The sequence below is a fragment of the Lutra lutra genome, chromosome 5, assembly GCF_902655055.1.
Source record: "Lutra lutra chromosome 5, mLutLut1.2, whole genome shotgun sequence".
Taxonomy (NCBI): Eukaryota; Metazoa; Chordata; class Mammalia; order Carnivora; family Mustelidae; genus Lutra; species Lutra lutra.
The window spans coordinates 89,152,819-89,174,121 of record NC_062282.1 but is presented as its reverse complement, the minus strand read 5'-3'; the positions used below and the strand labels follow the sequence as shown (position 1 = coordinate 89,174,121).

At 39.5% G+C, this 21,303-nt stretch overlaps 1 protein-coding gene across 1 annotated transcript in view; it reads right to left on the bottom strand.

Moving 5' to 3' along the window:
* Positions 1-21,303, bottom strand: part of RAB3C (RAB3C, member RAS oncogene family) — a 645,683-nt gene that overhangs the window by 452,544 nt on the left and 171,836 nt on the right. The window contains exon 5 of the mRNA XM_047729420.1: positions 6,665-6,767. The gene's annotated coding sequence lies outside the window, so the exon portion shown is untranslated. The remainder of the gene's footprint in view (positions 1-6,664; positions 6,768-21,303) is intronic.

Below are 21,303 nucleotides of genomic sequence, written 5' to 3'. Positions count from 1 at the left end.
CTTAGATTTCCCAGCTTCACTTCAGATACACTAAATCAGAATTTTAAAAGAGAGACCCAGGTACATTTAAATATGTTTCCAAATACACAGAAGGTTGAGAGTCTGAACCAGGTGATTCTCAAATACACAAAATTGCTGAGAACCACTATCCTTGCCCCTTTAGCCAGAAAAAAAAGTCCAGGAGTTCCCTCAGGAAACTTGGAATCATACTCAGAATCACCCATCCTGGGTACCTGACCCTCACTGCTCATTAGTCAGTGGATTCAGGGGAGAGATGGAAGGCAGAAGAATTTTCTCTTCAACAAATCTCAGAAGCACTCTGATGTCCCTAAAATAATTTTTTAATAGCTGGGTCCATGTTTATTTAATGCATACTTCTTGATTATGTGATACTTCCTTGGCAATAACTGATGTCTTCTGATGGAAGCATTTAGCTCCGATATTTTTCCTGGGATGAAAGGGTCCAATCCATACTCTCCACCCAAAGCTTTGATATGGAAGCCAGATAACAGAGATGCATGGTAAAGATATATTAGCTTTGTTTTAGCCATGGCCTTAGCTCAGCTATTCAACAGAGGTATGTGCTGATGCCGAGTCTATGTGATGGGATACCAATAAGGGAAAGTTGAAGTCTGTACTCTTATTTTGGCACTAAAAAAATGTATCCACAACACTGACAGTTGTTGATGGATATCATAATTTTAATAATATTGGCTTTGATAGTGAACTACATCAAATCCTAGAAAATCAAAGAAAGTTCTCATTCTAGGATAGATGCCAACTCCAGATATACATCATAACAGACCCAATTCTCCAAACAAAATAGACTAAGTCCCCTGGATCAATCTTAGTCTGCTTAATTTTGTTCTGGTCACAACTGGGGAGATACAGAAGAAGACCTAGAACCTTCCCTCACAGAGCAGTGGTTGGGCAGAGAAGATATTCACATTCAGTACAATAAGGCCCGAGGTATTAAGGGTAACACTATAGATCTGGAGCCTTAGTATGCATTAGCTTACCCGATGGATGGCTTGTTACAGTAAAGATTTCTGGGTCCTACCCTCAGAGTTCCTGACACAGTGAGTCTGAGATGGGGCTCAAGAATTTGTACTTCAACCAAATTTCCAGGGATTTCTGAGGCTGCTGATTCTGGATCACACTTTGATAACCAGTAGGCTAAATTATGTGGGTCATTTGGTAAATGCTCTGTATATTCAAGAAAGGATTAATAAAAATCAGGGAAGTCTTTCTGACAAGAGGTCTTCCCAAATAAGAAAGGTATGGATGTTTCTGCTTCAGTGGGTACTTGGCTTAACTGAGTGTCATGTGTATAAGTGAGACACAGGCTTTGATGAGCAACTTGACACCACATTCGCCTAGATCAGTTCTGCTCGTGAATAAATAGTGCCTCTTCTCTCCATCCTCCTCTGTATGGCAGAGGCTTCAGACCCTTCTTTGAACTCTGCAATATCCATTTGCCTGTCTCTGGAGGCCAAGTTTGTCTTGTCTCTTCTAGGGTGGGCGAGAACAACCACCAGGTGCCCAGATGGGGTCTAAGCAACTTATAGCACAACAGAGCTCTTACCACTGAGGATCTGGGCACTGCATTTCTATTAAAACAGCCTAAGGCCATTCTCAGGGATCACGTTATATTATTTACTCACACTGAGTTTATATCAAGCAAAGCTTTTTCTTCTTGAAAATATGTTAGGGTCTATTAAAATTATGACGTTCTTAAGCTCAAACACTGTAGTTTATCTGATCACACATACACACACACAAAAGCACATATAAAAACTGGTGATATCAGAATATGATCTGTAGCCTAGTTTATAGTATCATACTCATGTTAATTTCCTGCTTGATATTGTACTATAGTTATGTAAGATGTTATTTCTCAGGGACAATGGGGAAAGGTACATAGCCTCTCTGTTGCCTTTTTCCAACCTCCTGTGAGTTTATAAATATTTTTAAACAAGAAGTTTTAACAAAATTAGTAACTTACACTATTCAAGACCATCCATAAATGCTTTGGCTTAATTTCTTTGGCCATATCTTAATTTTTTTATTTTAAATATGTACCCTTTACTCTCTAAACACGATGAAATCTGGTTTCACCACTTTGTAGTTCCATGACTTTAGGCAAGTTTAATTAACCCTCTTGACATTAATATCTTCATTTTCACAATGGAATCAGCTAGATTAGTCATTTTAAGGATTGAGTTAATACATACTTAGAAGAGTACCTGGCCCACAGCAAGCACCCTGTAAATACTGGCAATGATGACGGTGACACCAATGACGGTGAAATGGTGAACTGGCGCTCACACCAACCTCGAGACAAGCCTGGTTACCTCCCACTTGGCCTCCCATACTCAAGCCTCCTCACTGCCACAAAGTCAGCTTGGGGACCATGTGTAGGAAGTGCATGTAGGAAAGGATTTAACACAAGGATACAGGTGCTTGAAAGGACTGTGGAAAACAAAGGTCAGGGAAGCCTCTGCTAGTTCTTAAGTTTGCCACTGACATTCACAGAATCAGAAAGTTCAAACAACTATGGGAAATTGCCATCAATGTTCACAGCTACCTCGAGCACGCAAGTAGGAAAATGCCAAAAGTCACGAAAAGCTCTCAACTATGCTGTAGCTCACACATCGGATTACTGCTGTCAAAGGAACAATAATATGGTTTTGTGTCTCCTTTGCCTCCAAGTTCTGTGTAAGACTCTCATTGACAGAATCTTTCCCAAAATGTAACTAACAAGGGTTTCATGGAATTGTTGCTCCTAGCCTTTTAGTCCCTATGATGCAGAGGAACTACATAAGAGAACAGAGAAAGTGTTCCAATTTGACAAAAGACAAAATACATTACGTTTTTCTTGACTGCTTTCATTATTGTGCCAGTCACTTTTCTAAACACTCCTTATATTCCTCTTTTTGGAACTTCTTACATAAAATTTTACATTGTAGCCATTTATGAATGTGGATTAACTCTCTTACTAGACATAAAACTCTAGAAGTTTAAAACAGCATTGGCCACGTAAGAGATTCTTACCACATGTTTATTAAAAGAGTGTATTAATGTATCCCATTCCTATTTTTTCATCATTTATTATTTGATATGAATAGCAATTTACAATGGAGCAAACCCTAAACTCTGAGGTGCAGAGAGAGAAAGAAGAATCATTCACACAAACAAAAATTGAGTGATCTATTTAACCTCTTTTTTTTAAATATTTTATTTATTTATTTGACAGACAGAGATCACAAGTAGGCAGAGAGGCAGGCAGAGAGAGAGGAAGGGAAGCAGGCTCTCTGCTGAGCAGAGAGCCCGATGCAGGGCTCGATCCCAGGACCCTGGGATCATGACCTGAGCTGAAGGCAGCGGCTTTAACCCACTGAGCCACCCAGGCACCCCTATTTAACCTCTTCTAAAAAGCACTTAAGGGACGCCTGGGTGGCTCAGTTGGTTGGACGACTGCCTTCGGCTCAGGTCATGATCCCGGAGTTCCGGGATCGAGTCCCGCATCGGGCTCTCAGCTCCATGGGGAGTCTGCTTCTCCCTCTGACCTTCTCACTCATGCTCTCTCTCACTGTCTCTCTCTCAAATAAATAAATAAAATCTTTAAAAAAAAATAAAAAGCACTTAAAATATTTCAATAAAAAGATAAGTTTTCAATAAAACTGAAACATTTAAATGTTGAATTCTCTACAGAGAATGAATAGCAACCTTGTGGTGATGGCTTTCCCACAGTTTCTGCCACTAAAAGAAAGGCAGCCTCTTGCCCAGACACCTGAAATGGCTTAAGAAGTACTTAGGTCCTGTGTGCCGTCTCCACTTCCATGGGTGGGCAAAACCGCAGGAAAGAAAAGGAAAGTGCCGAGTGTGGATTCACTAACAGAAGAAACCTAGCACTATTACTCTGAGAGCACTGAAGACAAGTCACTGCAGCAGGGAGCTGGCCTTGTAGTTCTACTGACTTACATGATGAGACTGTATTTTAAAACAACACTGAAATCACCTTAAGGATGTAATGTTCTCCTTTTGGAATGGCCATTTTGTATACAAGAAAGAACAGTCTCTTGTGGTTCAGAAGCAGTCTGACATTTGGGAAATGCAGTAGTGCAATTAACAGCTGCTTCTCTAATAAACTTTTTTTTCCTGTGGGGCTAAAATTCTTCACTGAGGCAGCTGTTAATTTCCAAATCAAATTCTGCTGGGTAGAGGGTGACTATTTATAGAGGTACTATTTGGGAAATTCTGAGAAAGACACTAGCTAGAACTGACATTCTCTGGTCATGAACTTATTCTGCTCTTTTTACTTATTTATTTTTGTCACGACCTTGAAAAAGGTCAATGTAGTTAAGAGTTAATGGATGGAGTACTGGATCGCTCTATCTGTGCAACTGGATCTCTTTCAGAGGCAACTTATGCAGCGATCCTCATTATTCCCGATTAAAACTATAACTACAGAAATGTAGGAAAACTACTTCCGGGAGTATGTGAGGGGACAAATACATTAGTAATAACTCACTATGCCGGGTGGAAGGAATGCTCCTTCAAAAGCACGATGATCCTGCCTTCAACTATGTTGGTTGAAGGTGATTATGAAGACATCACTGGTATCCCTGGGTCTTTCTTAATGCTCCCTTCTTCCCTTATTCCATATCCCTTTCCTCTCAGATGGCCAATGAAGCTTTATCCCTCTTTTATGATATTCTCACAGGAAAAGTCTGATGTCACATATTTTTACCCAAATGCATTACTTACTTAAGTCTGACTTAGAATAGACATATATCTCTCATGTAGAAGAACTTCAGGCTTCCATAGCCAACTGCTCTACTCAAACAAGCCACAATCTCAAAACCATAAATAAGAAAGAAAAAATATTTGACTTCTTCTACAATACTAAGACTAGGGTCTCTGTCACATTTATTTACACATTCTCCTCCTAAAAAAAGCACAGGCTTTCCCTCCAATCTGTGGTAGCTGGGATTTTCCAAAGTTGAAATTTGAAGTCACGGGAAAGAATACTGGATAACTCTAAAGATCTTTCTGGTTTCTTCTCTACAGTTAGGAAAGGGGTCTGAGAACATAAATATCTGTTTTTGGATTCGTTTATATAATCAAAAAGCTATTGAGAGAGAAGCCATTTGGGCTTGCTTGTCTAACTAGACTGCATGACATTTCACAGAAAGTTATGGTGCAAGTCTATGATGCCTTTTCTTCAATTCTGAAATTCAAAAATCCTGAAAAAATGAAAAGATTTTTGTGACTCATTTGGTGACAAAACCTCACTTGGTCTGAATTATTTAGTAGCAACAGTTGACTTCAATTGATGTGAGTCTTTTTATAGCACTTATTCTTCTTAGGGTGACTATTAATACATTTTACTGTAGTAATATGGTAATTATAAGGCAATGCCCCAGATCTCTGATAAGTTACATGCAATATATAGTGTATGCAATGTACATCACTCAAAAATTCCACAAATTTATAAATTATAAAAATATCTGGTCTCAAAATCATCAGACTCTCGGAATGTCAGCTGTCAGACTACTAACCTCTGTTGATAGAAGAGTCATCTACTGAATTCTGGTTTCTTTCTCACAGAAGAATGAAAATGCTTCTAGTTTTTTTTTCCCCTTAGCTCCTTTAAAACTTTGCTGAAAATAGATGATCAATGAATATTGTTGACTAAATAATTTATTGTTGAGTAATATAGCTAAAGGTAAAGAAGATGAGGTAGAAATGGATACATGGGAATATGGGGACATCAAGATTTATTTTCCAGGTGAATAAGGTTTGGAGGAGGCAGAATTTTCAAAGATGAAGCTTCCAAATATAAATTATTAAAAATACTCTTTCATAGAAAACCAAAATAGATTTTTTTCATTCTGTGCTTAATACCAGGATACCTGTGATTCCTTAAACACTGTGTGTCTTACAGAATAGAGAACTGGGATAACTATTAAAATTAGTTTATAAATCAGCTATCAATAGTTTAAATCAGCACACCAGCTGAATGTGATACATTCATAATTTCATTTAAGGCTCATAAAAACCATGTAAGGTAGAAGTACTGTGTTTCCCATTTTATAGATGAGGAAGTTTCTTGATAAGTCAAAAAACTTGTCCAAAGTCATTTAATAGTAAGGGTAATAGCCAGCGTTCAACCCCAAGCAGGGTCCAGGTTAAAAAGAAAAAGTGGACAGTCCTTGCAATAGCCACATGATATTGCATAATCTTTGCTAGACTCTGTTCTCTCAGGAGGGCTTAGTTGAGAATTCTCAGAAAGGCCCTTTGGACATCAACTATGTCATCAGAGAAGCATTTAGCAGCAATGCAGAACAGAAAGTCCAGTAATCCTTAACTAATAAGGATTTATATTTCTTGCTATGTGGGAAAGCTCTTGAAGGTGGCAGCTTCCTTTGACATGAACTCTTGCCCTTCTCCTGTCTCCCTTTGCTCTTTCTGCTTGGATAAAGCCATCTTGCAACCACTGAGCAAGAAGAACAAGGGTGAGAGCCATCTGCTAAAATGACTGAACCGTAAGGGAAGAAGGAGCCCAGGTACTTGAGGCCGTGGAGCTACAAGATCCACCATGGGCTGCTGGACATGTTCTGCAAAGAAAATAAAACCTTTAAACTGCTTAAGCCAATACCTGCTTGAAGTTTCTGTGGCTTGAAGCAGATGTATTCGTGGCAGATGTACAGGGGAGTTCTGTTGTGCTCAAATGAGGAAAAAGAAATGGCTCTCCTTTTCACCTAGAGGTCAAGAAGAACATGGCTCCTCATTTTCTCACTACAGAGACATTCGAATCTTTTTAGTCAGGGGTAGCCTCCCACAGTTTTTAATGTTTTTTGGTTGAGGTTGGCTTCATGTGTCCCATTAGAGAGGACATGCTGTAAGGTTGTGTCTTGGACCCTGATTTTCCACTTTGGTTCCCGCCACACCTTATTTGTTTATTAGGTCACCAGTGTTTCTTCAAATCAATTCAAGTGCTTAGAGCTACAGTGACTGCATTTTCTCAGCTCAAGCAGTTGATGTAGTGACAAGTCTCAAGCAAATACATTCACTGCCGAATTAGGAACATTTCATACTATTTCAATGTACATATAGGATAGTTGCATGTTTACTCCATTAAAAAATAATTTTAATTCCACCATGCAGAGCTAATCACTGTTAACTCTTAAGAGCATTACCTCCTACATACATATGGAGACAGACATAAGCATTACATCCCCACTCACCTGCTTAAAATCTTAATGTACATTCAGCGCTTTTTTAAAAAATATTTTTATTTAGTTATTTCACAGACCGAGATCACAAATAAGCAGAGACACAGGCAGAGAGAGAGAGGGAAGCAGGCTCCCTGCTGAGCAGAGAGCCCAGTGTGGCCCTTGATCTGAGGATGCTGAAATCATGACTTGGGCCAAAGGCAGACGCTTAACCCACTGAGCCAGCCAGGAGCCCCTACATTCAGCTTTGTATCTTGCTGAGGGTTCACATTATGAAGTGAAAAAGTCTCTCTTCTTTCCATAGCATAGTCTTTAAACCATGATTTGTTTTAGTGGCTGCATCATATTATATTATATTACAAACTATATTTTATTTTTTACAATTCACTGTAGATGGATATTTTACTTGATTTGATATTTGGCCATTATAAACAACACAGTAACGAATAACAGTTATGTGTACATTTCACACTTTTGTTAGTTCTGAATATTTTCTTAGGACCAATTACTAGAAATGAACCTTCTGGACTAGAGTTACAGCTATGTTTACATACTACGAAACGCCTTTTGGAGAGACAGAGTGGAATTTTAATCCTGCCAGTGGTGTGTATGCAGCTTGCTGGGCTTGCAATAGCTTCAGCACTTTCATCCAACTTTGACAGGTTTAAGAAGTCTGAAGCCTATTTCATAGGAAAAAAAAAGTCCTTAAATCTTACATCCGTTTAGTGAGTAAGATGGAACATCTAATTCATATGTTAATTTGTGGCTATGCTTTATTCCTCTGTGAATTACGTGGATATATTTTACTGGGATATTTTAATTACTAACATATCATTGATATAATCTTTTTCTTCTCTGTATTTATGAAAAATACATTCCTGGTACAGGTACTGATATTTCCCAAAGGTGACCTACCTGTGGCCTTTCTGTGATGCTCCTATGGATACAGTAAATAGAAAACCTTGTGCAATTTGCAGAAAGCATTGGCATCTGTTGTTCAATAACTCGGAGGAACTTATACTCTTGATATTAGTGTTTCTTTCCTAGTTTTCTTCACAAACGGCATGCACATAGAATGGGGGTCCATATTCTTTCTTAAGTCATGTACATACTGTGAACAGTAAACTTCAAGTCTTTATCCCCTGATGCGTGCTTCATCTGTACCTGACTTGCAGCTTTGTAGTCAGTCCCTCAATGTTTCCCCAAATCCTTGACTCTGAAAGTGTATGTTACCCTGAATGTCTTACAGCACTTTTTTTTTTTAAGATTTTATTTATTTATTTGACAGAGAGAGATCACAAGTAGGCAGAGAGGCAGGCAGAGAGAGAGGAAGGGAAGCAGGCTTCCTGCCGAGCAGAGAGCCCGATGTGGGACTAGATCCCAGGACCCTGGGATCATGACCTGAGCCGAAGGCAGCGGCCTATCCCACTGAGCCACCCAGGCGCCCTCTTACAGCACTTTGTGAAGATCAAATATTTGTATCTCTTTTCTTTAGCTACTCTGAAAGTGGTACCATTTACCTAGAAATGTTCACAAACAATTAACTTTAGGCATTTCTTTAAATCTGTTTGATACTTTAATTTCTTTGAAGCTAAAACAAAGCCTCGTGTGGGAATACAGTATTCCATATTTTTATTATAATCACCTATTATAAGTTAGAGCACACTGAATACCTTGTTTTTTTTTAAGCCTACCACTTGAAGCACCCCTTTGTTCTCACAAAAAGATTCTACAGTTCCCAGAGTTTATTACAACTGGGTACTTTTAAAAAAAGTAATAGCTCTCTAGAGTTTAAAAATTTTAAATGCTAAACTCACCTTTTCTGCTACTGGTTGCATATGCTCCTCATTCTCCCCAGACCAGCTCTATAGACTAAGATTCCTCATTGTGAAACCAGAAACTGATGATGTCATGTCTGAGAATTTCATTGTACAGCACTGACAATGGGGAGGAAAGGACTGCCCCCTCCCCTTATTTGTCTCTGAATAAAACATCATACTACCTCTCAAACTTGCCTAAAATAAATACGTACTATGTCTGATCGTTACTCTACAAAGAGCCCTATAGGAATACTATGTAACGTGGTGGATAACTAAGTCAGACATATTATGTTTCAAAGTGAAAATAAGGTGTAGCCTTTCTTTTAAAGGAAGATTTCTGCTTTTAAGATTTGCACAAGGTCAATTATACCAAGGAATTATTTCTACTGAACAATATATATATGAACAATATACATATGAACAATACAAATAAGATCAATGAGAGAATGTTTAACTACATTACAATGGCTTCCTTTGGTTGCATGCTCAATGTTTCCATCAACTTACAGCCCTTCATACTTAGTATCTTATTAATTTGTTCTGAGATATTCTCTTAGGACGGTCAATATTTGGAGTCAGTAATAGTTATAGTAACTAGGATTTACTGAGCTTGTGTTAAGTCCACCCATGGCCTGCACTGGCCTATACATAATCTTAAAATAACTTTGAAAAAGCCTCTCAGGTGGTGGGTACAGGGCTTAACAAACAATGGTACTCTTGTACAGATTTAAAGATACTTCCCCCCAAATAAATGCAAATAGATTAAAGACCTAATGTGAGACCTGGAACCACGGAACTCCTAAAAGAAAACATAGGCTATAATCTCTTAGACCTTGCCCCTGGAAACATATTTATGGATAAGTCTCCTGAAGCAAAGGAAACAAAATAAAAAATAAACTACTGGGACTATATAAAAATAAAAGCTTTTGCACAGTAAAGGAAACCACCAATGAAACAAAAAGGCAACCTACTAAATGGAAGAAGATATTTGCAAATGATATATCTTATAAGGTGTTAAAATAAAAAAAATATAAAGAACTTATATAATTCAACATAAAAAACTGCCTAAAACAATGGGCAGAGGACCTGAATAGACACTTCTTCAAAGATGATCTATAGATGGTCGGTAGACACATGAGAAGATATTCAACATCACTCATCACCAGGGAAATGCAAATCAAAACTACAATGAGATATGACCTCACTCCTGTCAGAATGACTAGTATCAAAAAGAGAAGAAATGACAGCTGTTGGTGAGGATGTGGAGAAAAGGGAAACCTCCTGCACTGCAGGTAGGAATGTAAATTGATGCAACCACTGTGGAAAACAGTATGGAGGTTGCTCAAATAAACTGAAAATAGAAATGTCTATGACTCAGTAATTCCCTACTAGGTATTTTCCAAAGAAAATGAAAACACTAACTTGAAAAGATAATATGTACTCTTATGTTCATTGAACCATCACTTACTGTTGCTAAGATATGGAAGTAACCCAAGTATTCATTCATAGATGAACAGACATATATATGCTGTGTATAGACACACAGACCTAGACATACACACTGGAATATAACTTAGCCATCAAAAAGAATGAGATCTTGCCATTTGCAACAACATGGATGATGTAGAAAATATTGTGCTAAGTGAAATCAGTCAGTCACAGAAAGACAAAGACCACATGATTTCACTCATGTAGAATCTAAAAACCAAAACACAACAAATAAACAAAAAATGGAAATAGACTCATAAATATATTATGAGAACAAGCTGGTAGTTGCCAGAGGGGAACTATGCGTACATCCATGCGTAGTGTGAAGTACTTTTATGTGGATGAACTAGATTGTGGGGGCAAGACCTCCATGATTTGGGAGTTATTATCGAAAGCATAGTGAGCTTAAGTAACTCACAAGGGGAGAACAGGTGGCCAGGGACGTCCTAGCTTCCTGACACATCCCAGGTGGGCTGAGAACATGGCCTGCAGGAGGAGAAAACTGCCTTCCATGAATTCAGAAACCTTGGTATTTGTATGAGATGGTTAACAGAGCCCCTGAAAGTGCTTCCCAGCCTCCCAGCTCAGCCCTAGAGTTTACAACCGTGGGAGGGAAGGAGAAGGGTTTGTGACAAACTAGGAAAGCAAGCCTAATAAAAGTGGTGTAACAACAGTTACCAAAAGCCTCAGCAAGAGGATGATGAGACATTTACAGATTACTCAGGGTTGTGTCACCTGGAGCCATCTTTTTCTTTAGATACATTGATGTACCTAGACCTGATAGCATGAAGATCTGAGGAGCATATGTTGTATTCTTAAGTCATCCACAGAGGCCAAAGTCACCCAGGATTATTTAGTGTCATCAGATAAGACTGTGAGCAAGGGACACAATGGGGAAGCAGTGCTGAGGACCATGTTGGGGATCAAAGGATGTCACTTGGGCAACCACAGTGCCCCAAGTGCCACACAGCACCAGTGGCTGGGATGTGAGTCTGTCATAGCACGGCAGCAAGCATGGGGGCACCAGTGGAGGGGGTGACCTGGAACACTCCAGGTGAGCATGGATTCAAAGGTCCCTGCCACAAGAGAGGCCTGTTTGGGAGTTCAGAGCTGAAGACTTTAGACGGTTTCTTACACCTCTGTTTGAACACAACACCCCATACCATCCGCCTTTTTTTTTTTTTCTGGAAAGCAGGAATGAGAGCCAAGGAGACAGGCTATCATGAAGCAGAAGGATTTGTACAAACGAAGGAGATGAACATCTTCAGGAAGTGGGGATAACTCCAGCAAACGAGACTGTGCTCAGGAACCACACCCACTGGCTAAGGCAAAAAGCTTGTCCTGTGGGACAGTGGAAGCCAAGACTGAGGGTAGGTAGGAGTCACATTGCAGACAGGTGTGAATTCTAGAATGGAAATTCACATTTTTGAATATCTTCTATTTGCTGGGCAATGTAATATACATGAGGTCATTCCATTCTTATAATAACCACTATTTTTCATGGTTTTTATTATACCTATAATTCCCATTTTACTGATGAGGAAAATGAATTTCAGGGAAGTTAAATAACTCACCTAAATTTAAGGGTATATCAGGGATTTGAACCCAAATTTATCTGATCCCAAAATCTAATCACTTTTTATTATCCCATGTCGTCAGATTTTAACAAGTGGGTTCTTGAGAAACATGATGGGATTAATGTCTGAGGAAGATTAAAATAATTCTGGTGAGTACAATGGACTGGAGCAGAGAGACCAGAGACAGGGAACATTTTAAGGAAGTAACTGTAAGCAGAACCTAGACTAGGTTGATCGCAAAGGAAAGATACAGAGATAAGAGAAGTTCCAAAAGAAGAGTCTGTAGGATTTGGTATCTGGCTGAAAAACAGATGAAGGAAAGGGAAGAGCCAGATAGAGCAGTGGAAGAAACATTCAGTAGGGATTTAGGAAACTAAGCATTAAGGCTGGCTGTGTTGCTTGTAAAGTGAATTTGGAAAAACTGAGTCCCTTTGAACTGTGTGGTCTTGCTTGGATTATATATCTTTTAAGACTTTATCCAGCTCTAAAATTCCATGCATCTTTGACTCAAGGATGACTCAAAGGTCACAAGACTGGCTGGCTGGAAGAACATTCTTTCATTAATAGAAAGAACATCATTTCACTGATGGATATACATTAATATGAAAGAGAATGGTTACAATTTTTGATGGAAAATACATGTTTCCAGTTCTGCTGTGACCTTCAGCCCAGATGCATCCTTGCTCTTCACTGGATTCCCCATGACAAAGATCCTTCCAACCGTCCTCCTTTCCCAGCCTTTCATCCTCCAGCCACAGCCCCACATTCCAATCCCTAATTCCCCCTGCCTTGTGCTGATACTGCACTGAGTAATCTCTCTTAGTTTTGCAAAGTTTCTGTAGTTACACTATAGTCTATAGCTGCCAGTGTACCTACTATTTCTTCCTAAGAGGAAAGACTGGGGCGCCTGGGTGGCTCAGTGGGTTAAAGCCTCTGCCTTCTGCTCAGGTCATGATCCCAGGGTCCTGGGATCGAGCCCCGCTTCAGGCTCTCTGCTTAGCAGGGAGCCTGCTTTCCACCTCTCTCTCTCTCTGCCTGCCTCTCTGCCTACTTGTGATCTCTGTCAAATAAATAAATAAATAAAACCCTAAGAGGAAAAACCAAGAAAATCTTTCACATAAATTATTTGCTGAAGAAATGCTTCCAGTCTGACATAAGAAACTATGTATCTTGGAGTCATCCTTGGAGTAAAATTCAGAATAGGTGTAGAGTCTATGCAGTATTTATAATTCCCTTTAACCAAAACACAACACAAGGAAATCTAAAATGGCAAAACTGATGAATTAGGGAATCCTCTACCTTCCTGAGAAAAGTTTTTCAGCAAGATTCTCTTAAATAGTGAGATTCTCTAAAGCATTTAAAATATGACTCCAACTGTATAAAATGTTATTTGTATGATTGTTTTTAGGTCTTCACACAGGGTGTAATATGGTATATACATGGGAAGAGAAAGGTAACCACTATAATCACATTAGCAATCTCCCTGAAATAATGCTTAGAGAAAGGAGGCTGCACCTAATGTTCCCAGATTTTTGCTGACTCAAAAGAGGAACATGAAATATGGTAATAAGCTCTTCCCCAACCTTCTAGTTTGAACAGGATTTGCAAAACAGATGAGTGTTGGGCACCAAGATGAGTCCTTAGACACCTCTTGACAAAGACATTTTCTCCAGTGATTCAGATTTCACTGCAGACAAAAGAGCTTCGATTTCTACCATAATCTTGCAAAGCAGGACTGCAAGGCAGGGTTGCACCCTTCAGTTAGATGGAGTAGGCAGCTGTCTTTTTGTAGGTCTTCTGGCATTCCAGGTAAGACCTCTTCCAGTCACACCTGTCAGACCTGACATTCCACCATTAGAAACTTGGATGTTAAGGAATTTTGATTCCAAGAATACTGGGTAACGTGATCTGGGTAACAAAACCCAGATCTGGCATCAATTCCTGCCTCATGGAGTACCTTTGGAGTTCTAGGCCATTCGCATGATCCTTTGTGTCCCCCTTAGCTTCACAAATTTGCCTCTGATAGGACTTTCCCATAATAAAGCCCCGTAGAATTATTTAATTTTCAAAGAGAGGAATCAATATTACTTAATTTTCATGGAATCAAAGAGTTGGTGATGAATGTCTTAAAAACTCTTTGACACTACATAAGCGACTGATCACATAGACACAAAAGAAATGTACCCCAGGTCACATAATGGCAAAACGAAGTCAGGTCTTCAAACTGCAATCCAACAAACATATGAGCTCATCAGATGGGGAAGGACAGAGGTGCTCTGCAGAGTGCTCAGTCCACTGTCAACACTTAGGATGTCTTAAGTAAACACAATCAAAATAACACAAGATATGTTGAAAGGGAAATGAAGACCAGATCTTCTGATATTGAGACACAGGGTCCCATCACCTAAACTAAGCTCAGAAGAAGAGTTTAACCGATGCAAACTTACATGCTGACATCTCACAAGGTTGCTCTTCTTGGGACCCATTGTGGAAGGGGTCCTCTTGGTGGGTTTGGGTACTTTGCATATTACAACAATTACCTTCTTTATTTAGGGATTAAGACAGATGCTTTATTCCGAATCTTTCTGGTTGAACGGGAAATAGCAAGGTTCTAGGACACTAGTATTGTACAACTTCTTTCTCTCTAACATATCCACACCCACAATGGCCACTCTCACCCCGGTCATAGAGTTACTTTATTCTTGCCTCATGCACATGCTTTTCTTGGCAACAGAGAAAGTAGAGAAAGGAGAAGGGAGGGGAAACAGAGGAAGAAGGGAGAAAGAAAGAAGAGCTGGTTCTTTCCCTGCTGTAGGCATTATCTTATTTCCTCACTGAAGTCAGCGACTGCCTGCACAGGCAGGCAATGCTGAAGGTCCCTGGCAAGCGAGGGCCCCTGAGCTTGCCAAAGTCAATCCATGAGGATACTAACCAGTTTCCCTTTCCTTGCTTTAAAGAAACCATCCCCAAGAAATCTCATTATTTCTAAGAGATTTGAAAAGCTGTTCTCCCAGATTCTGTGTTTTGTAGTGTGGACGGGGGGAACTATATCCATAACAATCTCCCCCATTATAAATTAATTATAAGTTTCCATCCCAAATGGAATAGCCAAGTCTTTGCAAAGCCAGAAATGCCCACTTCTCTCCCTGTTTGCCAAATGCTAGCCAGAGCCTTTGGTAGTTGCACTTGATTTAATAACCTTACTTGCGTTCTTTTAAATTGCAGGCTGTTGAAATGGTTGGACTTCTGTTCATGAGGCCATATACAATCCACACTTTAAAAAGGCTGTTCCCTGAAGTAGATAATCATCTTTCCAGTAAAACACTGTGTCAACTGCAAAGTGATGATTACCCTTGGGTGGGGCTTAGGTATTTCTAGTTGGCAGACAGTCTGTTCTCAGTCAAAATGACACTACACAAGAAACCTTATTTTCACAAGCAAATTATTTGTTCAAACCCCTTCAAGTAATTAAAAACCAAAAGAAAGTAAAATGTGGCATTTTCTATTGTGGTAATCATACTGCATTTGTATTTGTTGGGCCAAACCCAGAGAGGGACATTTTTGCAATCTAACAATAATTGCAGACACTTTCATGCAAATGGCGGCTGTCTTTGAGATGTCATTAGATAAAAGACACAAAAAAGAATATATTCTGTTAAAAACAAAACAAAACAAAACAAAACAACCTCATATGCAACCTAGTTCTGCAGATTTGAAATTCATAACCGAACTCTTAGGTTTCATGAAATAAGCACCTTCCCTTTCTTAGGTTCACACTACTTTTAATTTTTGGTATTGAATATCAAGTGCAATTAATGGCTTATATCAGACCAATGAAAAATTTAAAGAATGAGTATGTGTTAGGTAAGAAACGTTTTGTTGGAATTAAAGCATAAACCCATTCAGGCTTTTTTTTTTATTTGAGGGTTGTCAGGTAGAGAATAAGACATACTTATTACCTTTATGCACCTACAAGGTTTCAGTCTAGGCATATGTAATTTTTTTTTTTTTAACCAAACATACTGTTAAGGACTCTAGACCTATATATTTACCCAAAAGAGTTGTATCCATGTCACATCTTTTTACCTGAAATTTCAGCACTAAGATATTTGTATCATTTTCACTGATTCATGTCCTGACCTGTCTCATTACTCAGGTACAATTTTGCAGTGACTCCCTACTCATAACTTAACAAGGCTTTGTGATTTGTAAATGTTTAAATTTCATTTGGATAGGCAAAAGCAGACTGTATCTATCTTGCTCTCTGGAGGCACAGTAATTATAATGGACTGTATTTCCTCTTGGTGCCTAAAGATGTATGAGAAACAGCCCTCAGGTCTCTGAATGGCCGCCTGGGTCACTGACCCAGCTGTCATCCTTCTGGCTGAGTGGGCAAGATGAACTTATCCACAATGGTGTCCTCCAGAACAAACAAATGCATAAATACACACAAAAGAATGCCCAATTTGGTGACTACTTGTCAAAGTCTTCCTCCCAGGAATTATTCCTAGAAGAGTAGAATTGTTTCTATAGTTCTTACAAAATATATTTTCTCCTCTACTGATGGCCAATGCTCATCATATAAGTCAGACTTTTAGGAAGCCAAGAGGAACTTCTAATACTAATTATCTCCTCTATCTGTACGCAAGGAAAAAATAGTGTTAAGAATTTCTAGTACTAAATAATTATGTTGATGGTTTAAATGGATCATATTCCAAATGGAGAATTTTGGGAAAGGGATCTTATAAACAAGTTGGGCTCCCTTCATAGGAAGTTGTACAAAACTATAAAGAAATTTATTGAATACATTTTTTAGAGACCTGGAGTCTTCCAAGGACATGGCACTCTCTGCAGCTGTGCAATTTAGTTCCTTTAAATCCATCATGTTCTCTTACCCTGAATGAACAGGTCTCAAAAGGAGCCTAATGGGGTTAGCTAAGTCATACCGATTACCTAAAAGCAAACGCTACTATATTATGGAAAGAGGACCTCTAAAAGTAATCATTCTGTTGTATGTCATATGTTCTTTAAAGGAAATTAAAGAGTTAGGAGTAGCCAGCAGGGTTTGTATACATTTCAAATTGCCACTTGCTTAATGACAAAGAAACATAAAATCACTTAACTTTCTACGATTTTTCTCTAAGACTCACACGCAGGGACTGGCAAAGGAGCAGTATTTGAAAATAAAACTGAAACACAACTTCGTAAGACTCTTGATCCTGGGTTGGATTCAGGTTTGGGGTCTAATTAGAGTCAGGATGTTTATCTCTAACTTATAATTCCTTCCTTTTCATTCAGAGGAGCTCTGGGTCACTTCTACTACTCTGGCTAGCACAAAAGTAAAGAACCAAGAAATATTTTTAATTACCCATCACGTGTAAGGAGTTTATTTTCTATGACTACACTACAGATAAAGTAAAACAAACAGCTTTAAAAAAGAGAGTTGGCAAAATGAACTAACAAGTGATGAACAACAAAAGACAAGAGTTTGCCTTCTTTCTGCAGGTTCTTATTCTTTTTTCCTGCAATTTCTACATCTGTATTAGTCACTCTCCTTTTGCCCTACCTCTTCACTTCTATGCCAGATTCATACATGTAACCACACCCCCAGCAGCAATGCCATTCTGGGATCTTGCTCTCTACCAGAAACACAGTGACACCAGGTCTGGGACCACTGAGTATAAGCCCAGAGGGAGTGAGAGAAGAGGACTTTGCAAGGGAAAAAGGGGAAATGGGACAAAACAAAATCATTATCTGCTTTCTGTTCTCTTTTTCATATATAGTCCATACAAGTTATCTGTCATGAAATTCTACAACTTGAGCACATTAATGTAAGTATTTATTTGTTGATGTAGTTCAAAACTTTTTCATAGTCATCATGTTGCATGAATGGAAATACAAAGACAAAGCACCCTGCTGGACTAGAAGCTCATGGGCATTTTGATGATCAATCCTCTCCATCCCTATTCATAAGCCCTATGTCCATGAAATTCAAAATTTGAGGGGAGTCCAGTTCTAGGGAAGGAACCTCATAATGGAGAAGAAAGTCATTTTTTCCTTCTCATACTTCTTCTAAGTCAGGGCTTGGGCCCAACCACTTGCTCTCTTCAGACTGTATTCAGTGGCCTGGTAAAAGGGAAAGGGACTCACTGAGAAGGGCTTGAGGAGGGATCTGTAGTCAGAGCAGAGGACAAACAAAGCCAGCAGAGCCAGAGAAAAGGGGTGGTTCTAGTCCCTGGGAGTCATGCAAGCATGAGAGCCCTGTGGAGGCTCCAGAACCGGGAGCAGGAGGAAGTTCTTTCCCTTCTTCAGTGACAGACACGTAAGAGTCCTCCTTTCTGCCTGGGCTCCCATTCCCTGATCCTCACCTCTGTCATCAATCTTCTCAGTCCTCTGAGCCAATCCCTAAGAATGCCACCTGCTCTAAGGATCTGTGAGAGTCAGACAGCAGAGGTTCATGCTCACCATAGACTATCGTACCATCCAGGGTAGTCATGGTTTGGCAAAGTCCAAGGTCTGGGTGCCAATCCTGGCTCTCTCTCTGAAACCCTCTGTGATCTGAGACCTATCACTTAGGCCCATTTCTGAGATAGAACCAACTTACAAAATTTGGGATTGTTCAGGGGATCATATCAATACAACCTGTGAGAGGACCTGGCACATAAAACCTATTCAATCAATATCTCTTTGAAACTAAGGGATGACTGCCAGAATCCACACTCAGCCTGCAACTAACTGGAGGGAAGAAGCCAGCTCTGGGCTTTGAGACAAGGTCAGGTGATGTGTGTCACTTTATTACATGAACTGGCTGCTGGGCAATGAGTAAGGCCACCTACCAAAGGGTTAAGGAGGTAAGGGACCACTCCAAAACTAATGGGCAAACTCTCCTTGGTGTTACATCCTCTGAATCGACGTTCCTCCTGGCCACCACAAACAGTTAGATAGGATATAGTTAATTCCATTCTGTGCTTCTTCGCAGTTCCCACTCCACAGTAAGGAAAATGTGAGAATTCTGACATGCATGTCTTATTCATAGTACAACAGCATGTTTTCTAAGGGAACTGTGGCATGACATGTCTCAGAGAAATTTATAAATTCACAAAACCTGTAGTTGAAACACTGGCAGGTCAACAGCCCAAATGGAAAAAGTAGGGGCCATGACCTGGATGATGGCTTGTTTGTTCTCCACCATCCGGTCTAAGCACATATCAGAGAATCCATGCTCTTCAGAACAAACAGTTCTGTTGGAATGATCAATTCTTGGCAGGAGTCAGAGGGCATGCAGATCCTTAACACTCTGGAAATAGTTCCTTTAATTTAATGATTGGCACAGGTAAATTTGTCCTGAAGTGGCTGAAAGTGTGTTGGTCCCTTGAATAAAACTGTGCAGTTAACATGGGATTTCAACAGTTCCTCAGTGGGTAATTATTTACACCCTTGATTTTTATGACACCTGACATCCTACTGCATTACTAGCCCACAATAAGTGTTGACCACTCTTCTTAAAAAATAAGACTCCCTTGATGTTTTCAATGACTATAGTAGATAACACTCACCTGTCTATTCTCAAATTAGTATAAATTGCAAATATACCTATAACTGAATAAGCAAATCAGAAAATATTTAGCACTACGCATTGTCTTAAGGGCTGAAAACAGGTCAGTGAACAAGACCAAACAGTCCCTTGCCTCTTGGAGCCTAAAGTCTAGTGTGGAAGACAAACACTGAGCAAGTCATAATCACTGTGCTAAAAGCCACCAGTGCAGAAGGCAGCCTACTCTGGGAATGTGTAGCAGGGATTTAACTGCTAGAATAAAGGAAAGGCTTCCCATAAGAAATCTGAGATCTGAAAGTGTTAGCCAGGCAATGAGGAGGGGGGTTACAGAGCTTGTTTGTTCCTTTTTCTTTTCTTTTCTTTTTTTAAAGATTTTTTTCTTTATTTGACAGACAAAGATCACAAGTAGGCAAAAAGGCAGGCAGAGTGAGAGGAGGAAGCAGGCTCCCTGCCAAGCAGAGAGCCCAACAGGGGGCTCTATCTCAGGACCCTGGGACCACGACCTGAGCCAAAGGCAGAGGCCTTAACCCACTGAGCCACCCAGGCACCCCTATTTGTTTTTTCTTAAGGACTTTAATATATGTTAAGCACGAGGATGATATAATCATGTTTTCCTTTATAAATATTATCTTTCTATGATACTGAAGATGAATTAGAGAGAATGCAAGAGTGATTATAGGAAGAAAAATTGGGAGAATATTACTACAGCCAAGAAGAGAGAAGACAGTGAATGTGAATATAGATGTACACATACAGAATTAAAAGGATGTGACTTGGTGCTCAACCAGATGTAAGAAATGAAATGATCCCGTGCAGGGCCTATGAGGTCAATCAAGGATGATGGCACATGGTCTGTGCCTCCAAAATTAAGTAGCAAGTTCATGGTTATTTAGTTCTTTTATCAATGTGGTAGATAATAAAGTTCCCTAAGACAGAATTCAGAAATTCCCTTGCAATTTGGGGCAATAATGGTCTCTTTGGCAGTCTGCTATGATATAACTGAGTTCAGAATCTGCCCCTTACTTGAGGATGAATGCACAGTTTTGATGAGTGAATAGTGTTAAACACTAGATGTGTCAAATATCCCATTTTAAAATTTCAATGCAGGTACAAACCATATAATTTCCAAGTTGAAGGATGTTTAAGACAAATTTATATACATATAGCAGGGCATAGGAATGATTTATCTCTTTGACTTTTCTCAATTGCCACTTTCAGCAAATCCAAGAAGCAGGAGATTATAATGCAAAGTGCCAGGCTTTGCTGTCAGACTTGGATTGAAATCCCAGTGCCTCCACTCACCTTGTCAACCTGGACAAGTTAACCTCTCTATGCTTCATGTTCCTTCATCAATCCAGGTCTATCAGTATTTTGAAAGTGATACTCCACAGTCACAGTAGCCCTCCCTCCCTTCTCTCAATTCACTTCCCTTCTAGCATTGTCTATGGGTAGAAGAGAGTGCCAGGGTTAGTGTTTTCCAGTTACCCACTTCCTGTGACTCAGAGTGAATTATTTCTTGCTTCTGATCTCTGGTTAGGGTTGCTTGTTAGCAAAAGTTTTTCCCTAAAGGTTAATACCTAAAGCAATAGGACCAGCTGCTATGGAACAGATGCTCCCGGACA